Consider the following 8804-nt stretch of genomic DNA (forward strand, 5'->3'; position numbering starts at 1 on the left):
GCTAAACATATGTAACGGAGGTTGGGGAAGGGAGAAGACAGATTTTTGCATATGGGCAGGGAAGAACAAGGGAAAATCAACAGTTCTCATCTGAAGTGAGCAGGGTTTCAAGAACTATTTGAATAATGTTAAGAAAACTATAAGAAGGGGCATTTCCAAAAATAAAAACATTACCTAATTCACACAGAAAGGCCCTCCATGCCTTAGAGCAGGTGTGTCCTCAAGTGTGGCCCTTTGAATGAATCTAAACTTAGTTTGGACACACTTGAGAACCTAGAAAGCCACATGTGGAAGTCTTTGAGAAACAGTTACAGGAAATTACCATATCTACAGAGCTTTCAATGTCAAGTAGATATAACAGTCTTAGTGCAGACTGATAACCAGTAAGTGAATGTAAGGCTTTTAAATTAATTCCTACTGCCTCCTCCCCATTACAACTAAATATACATTGGACAACAAAGCAGCAGTAGTTTTTTTCCAGGAAAAAGACTGATGAGAATTGATACCATTTGTGTGTGGTTGTTAACAGTATTAGTTAGACAAAACTCACTTATATCTGAGAGATTAATTTAGATAAAGATACAATTACTGTAGACTTTTTGGGATATATTTTAGACTTCCAAATCAACGAATTAACTAAAATGTAATTTTTTGTTTCAGTCCATTTCCATTTTACCACAAGAAAGATGGCTAAGGTGTTTCTTTATCTGAAAACACTCCCATAATTAATGCTATTAAGAGATATTTTCTTTTCCCAACAACTAAATACAATTTTCAAGAAATTTGTTCCAGAATTGATACTTAATAGTTACTAAACCTGGGACCACAAAAAGCTATAAAACTTTTTGGAGTCTGTCCAGTTGATAGAATCAGTATTCATCACTACAGCTGTTCTAGGAGTTGCTGATTGGCACAGAGCTGGATTTAAACGACAGATCATCATGGTCATTAAAAGGAGAGGGATTTTGACCTGCCTCCTTCCCCTCTGACAGCTGAAAACATGCTTCCTGAAAAGCAATATGAATTCTTGATGTGGAGAGGAGTTAAAAATAATTAAACACAGGCTAAAACACTTTAAAGTTAGGAAAGAGCTTTAAAAATACTCTTTTTATCTTCAGAATAACCCTGGTAGATAAGTGCTATTATCATTCCCTTTTTGTAGATGAGGAAACTGAGGCAGACAGAAGTTGAATAAATTGCCATTGATCACACAGCTGTTAAGTGTCTGAGGCATGATTAGGACTCAGGATTTCCTGACTCCCAGAACCAGTGCTCTAGTCAATGCACCACCTAACAGCTTTCTAAAATCCTCTAGGTAAAGTTCAGTGTGGATAGAAAAAAACAAAGAGGGGAGGCTAGGTGGCACAGTGAACAGAGCACTGGCCCTAGAGTTAGGAGGACCTGAGTTCAAATCTGACCTCAGACACTTAACACTTACTAGCCATGTGACCTTGGGCAAGTCATTTAAGCCCAAATGCCTTCCCAAAAAAACAAACAAAACAGGCAAATGCATCTCTTACACAATATAATCAATGGGGTCATCATAGTGTTCAGAGATCTAGGGTCTCTTCTTCATAAGTCATCTGCTTAAGTTAAGTTACTCTTGGTTTAAAAAAAAAAAAGACAAAAAGTAGATGCTGTCTGAGGGTATGTATTTTCCTCAGGTATGACCAGACAACTGGTCTTGACTCTTTGCAGCTAGTCAAGTAGTACAGAGAGGCAGGAAAATAAACACCAGGGAAATTAGCAAATGATGAAATAAGCTTCCCACTGATATCTTCCCTTTTTTCCAGAGGATGTACCTTCTTCCCTGAAAGATATGCTGTGGGGGCAGCTAGATGGTGGCAGTGAATGAAGCACCGGCCCTGGAGTCAGGAGGACCTGAGTTCAAAAATCCAGCCTCAGACAGTTAACACAAAAAACTAGCTGTGTGACCTTGGGCAAGTCACTTAAACCCAATTGTCCTACCTTCCCCTCTCCAAAAAATAGAAAAACAAAACAAAACAAAAAAATGAAAGATATGCTGTGTCAAAACTCTCAAGCAAGAGAGATGCTTATTGGTATATCTCAGGGCTCTTTCCCAAGCCTTTACAATTCAATCTAATGAACGCTACCCTTTTTTTTTCTGCTTTATCTCATTACAGGCCCCAGATTCCTGGAGCCCAAAATCCTTCAATCTATAAGAATTGGAGACTGAGTCTGTCTCTGTGTCTGTGTGTCTGTGTGTGTCTGTGTGTCTGTGTGTCTGTGTGTGTCTGTGTTAGATCCAAACCAATAAACCAAGTTTGAATTTTGCCTCTGACACTTAATGTATGACCCTGGACGAACCATTTACCCTCTTTCAGCCTTAGTTTCCTCATCTGCAAAATGCAGATTAATTACAGCACTTACCTCAAAGAGATGTTGTGAGATTCAAATGATATAACATGTAAAACACCTTGCAAACCTTAAAAATTATACATAAAGGCCAGGCTTTTATTGTTATTTTTATGAATTCCTTTCCAAATGTTTCTACATGAATGAAGTAACATGTCTGGACCCCCACTTCCATCATACACATACACACACACACAGAGTTTAGTAACTACAAAATTGTGACATGAGATCCAAAAAAAATTGAGTAGACTTACTATTTAAGAGTTTTCTGCTATATAAAAATTAATGCTTAAAAAGCAAAAAAAAAAATACATGACCAAAATTGATTCAATAATCAATTCAGTGATAAAAAACTACTTTACATATTAATTGCTAATCCATATGTCATTTAAGCATACCCCCATTCATTTTTGTCCTACACTATTAAAATGGTTAGGAATTAATTTGTTCTCCTCATAATAACAGGAATTTTCAACCCAGCGTTGATCTGAATGATCACAATTCTTCTGCAATTCGCAAAGATCACTCTTCAGTTTCCTGCTCTTCCCATCTTTATAATACCCTCCCCTTTTGTGTCATGGACACCTTTGGCACCCTGAGGAAAGTAATGGACCTCTTTTCAGAATAATGTTTTATTGCCTACATTCATAAAGGAAATGCTAAATTTCCATCAGAGATGAGTGATAATAAAGATATAACTTTCCCTTATTCAAGTTCATAGACCCCTTGAAATTTATCCCCAAACCTCTTGGTGTTTAATGAACCACAGATCCCTACCTGATGAAAAATAACCCACTCTCACAATTTCAATCCCCACCTTTATGGAGATAACTCCCAAATCTACCTCTCCAGTCCCATACTTTCTCCTGAGTTCCAATCCTGTATTTCTAGATACTTAGACCCCATACTTGCTGCTGTCACCTCAAACTGAGTATGTTTGAGCCCAAATTTATCTTCTGGACAAAACCAGTTGTCCATCTTTAGAAGGATTTCCTTCAAGATTCTCACAGTCCACCAACCTCAAAACTTGTAATTTACTTTTGTCTCCTCCAACTCCCTTATACCTCACATCCAATAATTCACAAATTCCTATTAATTCTTCCTTCTAAAAGTTTTTCACATTCTTTTTTTTTTTGCATGGGTGGTCAATCCTCTGGTCACCTGTACTTATGCAAAAATGTAACTGTTCTCTCAGAACAATATTCTTTTTTTGGGGGCAGGGGGAAGGCAGGGCAATTAGGGTTAAGTGACTTACTCAAGGTCACACAGCTTGTAAGTGTTAAGCGTCTGAGGCCACATTTGAATTCAGGTCCACCTGACTCCAGGGCCAGTGCTCTATTCATTGTGCCACCTACCCACCCCATCGGAATGATATTCTACAAATAAGAGACATTGAATAAATACATTTATCTATTGATAGCAGTATCTTAATTTCCATATCTCTCTAATTTAATATTAATAAAAATAAGACCTGGAATGTAATACTATCTCACTCAACCAGAAGCCAAACTTTTGGTAACTTCAGCTACCAAAAAGCTGTAAACTTATAAACTGGAAATGAAAAAAGTCTCTGAGTAATGAAAACACTGTTACAACATTCATTATTTTCCTTCCTAGAATTGGCTTATGATTCTAAGAAGTTTGGTTATCTGGTTTCTCAGCACATAGCAGATTAGACTCAACAAATTAAAAGTATCAGTCAGTGAATTAACAATGCCAATGATAAACCCAACAGAAAAACTATAAAACTAGACACAAGGATTCAAAGCATAGCCCTTTGGCACCCTAGGGTATTTGAGTGAGGGCAGAATAACTGCAAAATCACTTGGGAAAAGGTAAACTATGCTCAGTAAACTCTATTTAAGAAGCTATTTATTGGATTACACAGTGCATTTGTAAAGGATTTCTCCCAAAATGAAGAAAAATTTTAAAGACTTTACTTTTGGAGTTTTAGTTATCTAGAAATTTCATTATATTACTCTGGGACAAATGAGGCTCATTTTTCTTGATAATTAACTAAAAGATAAAGACTGTTTCATGCTTAGGGATGATATATGATTATCAGCACTTCTACGTGGGTAAATTCAATACATGGTTTTTATTGTTTTGCATTAGAAGAAAAAGATTAGCTGTACCAATATCTGCTTCTATCTTCTAACCAGATATATTCACTGCTGTTTGCATGAAAGCTAAACAGGAAAAGCATCTTAAGAATTATTTGCCATAAAAGCATCCTGAAATGCTTTTCTCTTTCTGAATATCATCTAAAAGGAAATAAGATTGTACAGGCTCTATTTCAATTAGTGTCTAATCAAGTAAAAGAGAATACTATCTTACAAATTTTAGTCTTGCACATTTAATCAATAATTGCCATCATAACAAAAAGCACTTCTGGTCTAATAGCAATTCATCAGTCTCCTCCATCCAGTATCCCAAATCCAGATAAAAATCACAAATGTCCCTACCACACAGTTTGATTTAAAATATGTCTCATGTATGCAATTTCTGTTAATGGACTTTTTTAATATCAAAGTAATTTTCAACCTACAAATGACCAATCAATCAGTTCCTCCTCCCATGAACTTAATGAGGTCTCAGGAAAAGAAATCTTAGTATTACCCCTTTCCAAAAAAAGAAAATTAGGAAGGTAAATCTTCTGGGGGCAGTGATACAAGGGGACAGGGAAATATCACTGGCATTATTCATAGCACACTTCTCCATTAGCAGATATAAACAGACTACATTTTTTATGTAAGAAAAACTTAAGAGACCTTTGAATTAACAATTATTGTTTTCCTGATGGAAATTTTCAGAGAAATATGCAATTATTTTGCAGTTACAAATCTATAAATACTAGAGTCACAAACCAATAGTAAAAGAAATTCACAAAATACTGGTGTTTCCACTCAACAATGCAACAATATTTATCAAATCTATTCCACTTGCTGTAGCACCACCTGAAAGACATAGATGGTAGTCCCTCCCCTTACAGTGATGATTCATTAATATAACATAATCTCCTAAACAGGAAAAATTAACTTTCCGATTTTCAATCACAAACTATTCTGCCCTTCCCCTTAAGAACAGCGACAGTAGCCTGGGAGTAATGGGATCATAGCAATGAATACCACTCAACCAAAAGGAATTGGTTTTCTAAATGATAAAGCAAATTAGACAAATGACATTGTGTGAAAGTTTTGCCTGCCAAGGCAGTATTTGTCATGTAAAAAAAATCCCACAAAGTTACATTATGTCTGGATATCAAAAGCATTAATAAGAGCAGGCTGTTTCCAATAAATGTGTGTATGTACACATACACACACAGACACAGACACACTGCTACCTACAGCATGCAGCCTTTTTGCATTATACAGTGATCTAAGAATTTGGAATTTTCACTAGGATTTACTGGATTGAATTTCCCCCAAACACTGGGATGTTTCCTCTTTTTAAATTACTATTACAACTTTTTCTGTTTTCTTTCCAGTCCAAAATAATTCCCCATCACTGGGGAGTAAAGAAGTTAGAAACAAATCACTAAGTCTAAATAAACCGGGAGATTCTCAAATGTACCTGACTTTTATTTGGTGGGGACTACCCCACACTATCACCTCAAGAAATGGTTAGGATTGCTCACTGGAGAAGTTCAAAATATATGTAAGTAAAAAGAAACAGATTGTTAACAATTTGAAGACAACAAAGAGATTTCCAAAAGAATTTTTCCTAAATTGCCTTTGAGACTTTTGGGTTTTTTGTTCCCACCTCTGAGCCTTTTCCTTTCCTACAGGCTTTTCTGGTGTGGCGGCATGACTTTTTTTTTTTTTCTAACACTAGGCTACAGACACTTTTCCATCCCGTGACTTTGTCTGAGATCACTTAAAGCCACCTCCTGCTTCTCCTCCGTGGAGACTGACCTCAACTTAATGAGACCCCTCCAATACAACGGATCACAGGGGGAAATCCTCACGCCCTGGCTTGCAGTTTTCAAAAAGCTTTCCATGCAGCCATGCAGCCTGTGGCTACTCTATCCAGGGAGGGAAAAAGACAACTGCCTCGTTCGCACCAAGTGCAACACCTAGCAATTGATAAACCTCGGAGAGAAAGAAATGTCCCTGAAGGCGCAGGGGACCTGCCAGAAACAGACCCACACGCACCTTTCGGGTAGAGCGGTTTGGGGTTGGGGATGGGGGGTGGGGGGGGGGGGGGGGGTGCAGTGTGAGACGCCTCCGCATTATTCGGAGGCTCTAGCTTTGCGACACAGACACACAGGTGACTGTGCAGAATCAGGGTCTCCTCCTCCCTCCTCCACTCCCGACCCCCGACCCCCCCCCCCCCCCCCCTCCCCCGTGAATCCTGTCTTTCCAAGGCTCCCGCAGCCCGGTGGTGGTGGTAGGTCTCCCCAAACCGACTCCCAGACTGGACTTCAAGGGTCTGCCCATTCCCCTCCAGTGCTCGTCTTGGACCCTAACCAAGGACCCGGACCCTTCTTCCTCCCTCCTCTCCCACCACCTCCTCCTCCTCCTCCTCCTCCTCCCCCCCCCCACCTCCTCATGGAGCACGTCTCCCCGGCTGGGCCGAGATGGGGGGAGGCAGGCGATATGCATACTTCTTACCCCCCCCCAAATTAAACCACCTTCCCCGCCATCTGAAACCCTCTTAGAGAGGTACCCCAACTCCCAAAGCAGCTGCCCCTCGCCCCTAGCCGCGGGTCCGCAGATGGGGCTCATGAAGCCAGGCACTGCGTGCGGCTCCGGCCACCCGCGGCGTCCCCGCTCCGCCGCTGCCCAGGTCAGCCCCCTATTCCGAGCATCCGCCGAGCCCCAACTTCTCTCTCCACAGAGCACGGAGCCCCGAGCCCTTCCTAGGCTTCCTCAGAGGGCATACATATGAACCTCCCGCCCCTGGGCAGAGCCCCGGCTCGGACTATGGTGAAGCCCTGGAACTTTGCAGTGTTCCCAACTCACCCAGCTGTGCTCGGGCTCGGGCTCGGGCTCGGGCTCGCCCAGGGCTGCAGCCGCTGCCGCTGCCTCCCCGGGAGCCACCCGCCGCTCTCACTGTTTGCTGTGGCTGCCGCCGCCGCCTTCTCCCTGTCCCACTTCCCCGCCTAAGGTCTCGAAGGCTAGGGCAGTGCCAGTGCCTGCGGAAGGGAGCCCTGACCGAGGCTGCCGCTGCCCCTCCGCGGACGCACCACACGGCAAAGTTCTGCCCCTGGTGCAGCTGTTAGCGCCGCAGCCGCTGGCTTTTTCCTCCAGTCACTGGCTCCTGGGCTCCCTCTATTTTTTTTTTTTTAACTTGCCCTCTCCAGCTCCCACTAGTGATTGAAGAGTGAGAGCCAAATACTTAGCAGCAGGATTATACGTCTCTAACACACTAAAGGGACACGCTTCTGCCTTTGGGATGGAAGATGAATATGGAGAATGGGGCCCAGCAGTCAAAAAACATTTATTAAACGTCTACCACATGCCTTAGCTAACGACAATTAAACAGTACCTGCCCTCAGGGGACCTACATTTGTAACATACTAGACTCCTCACCCTCATTACACATCCTATTGAAATCATGTAGGTTTCACTTGTTTTAGAAGTCCCACCACCACCACCAGACCCCCCACCCCCAAAAAAAGCTCTTAAGGTTTGGGAAGAAATATTTTTTGGGGGGGAGAAACAATCTTTTTTCCCCATCCATGAAAGTGGTTATAAGTTAACATTTCCCAGATATTAACACCCTGCTAAAACTTTATGGAATTCATAAAAGATATGATCCCCTCACTTATGGCAATATGGGTAATTACAGGAATAGAATTTGGGGGGTTTTTTCTTCTTCAAGTTAAAACAAATCATTTATGTTTTCACAAGCTGTCTGAAGCCACCAGGGTGGAAGTATCGAACTATTCTGGTGTATTCTAAGATGAAGTTTTAACTATTGGTATATTTTATGTATTTTGGAATCTTTGCCACTCATTTCATACTTGTGTGGCTTGGCTAGTAGCGTAAGTGTTGTAATACAATGTTGCCTGCCTAGAATACAAGTCAGAATGAGGCTGGCCGGAATTCTATGGTTCCAGGTCTTTCTACCTCACACTGAGATCTCTGTCTGCTTGTAATTGAAATATAATTGGAGCCAAGTCTTGCTCATTTTCTTTTTTTGCCTTCACTCATTTTTAGCCTTTTCTACACTTACTGTTTTACTCATATATTCCAAAGAGATAAGGTCTGGCATTGACTGAACCTTGGCTATTCTTTGCCATGTGACTCCCAGAGCACTATCCTTAGAAGTGATTGGCCCTTTTTCTGCTGCCCTTGCCATTTTAATTTAAACCACATAGCCATGGCTTTCTTTGGAATGTTGGACATAGAGGGAAGGAACGTAGGAATTTTCGTCATATCTACTGTCTCCAGCAAGTTAAACTAATGCAAAAATTCACTTGA

General features: G+C 41.0%; 1 protein-coding gene across 3 annotated transcripts in view; it reads right to left on the minus strand.

Moving 5' to 3' along the window:
* BMPR1B (bone morphogenetic protein receptor type 1B) overlaps positions 1-7651 on the minus strand; it is a 482311-nt gene extending 474660 nt beyond the window's left edge. For all 3 annotated transcript variants that reach the window (XR_011169511.1, XM_069094423.1, XM_069094400.1), the window contains exon 1: positions 7341-7651. The gene's annotated coding sequence lies outside the window, so the exon portion shown is untranslated. The remainder of the gene's footprint in view (positions 1-7340) is intronic.
* Between the last annotated feature and the right edge of the window lie 1153 nt (positions 7652-8804).

This window comes from Petaurus breviceps, unplaced genomic scaffold (genome assembly GCF_028583685.1).
Source record: "Petaurus breviceps papuanus isolate PSGF00001 unplaced genomic scaffold, PetGlider_PUasm1.0 126, whole genome shotgun sequence".
Classification (NCBI taxonomy): domain Eukaryota; kingdom Metazoa; phylum Chordata; class Mammalia; order Diprotodontia; family Petauridae; genus Petaurus; species Petaurus breviceps.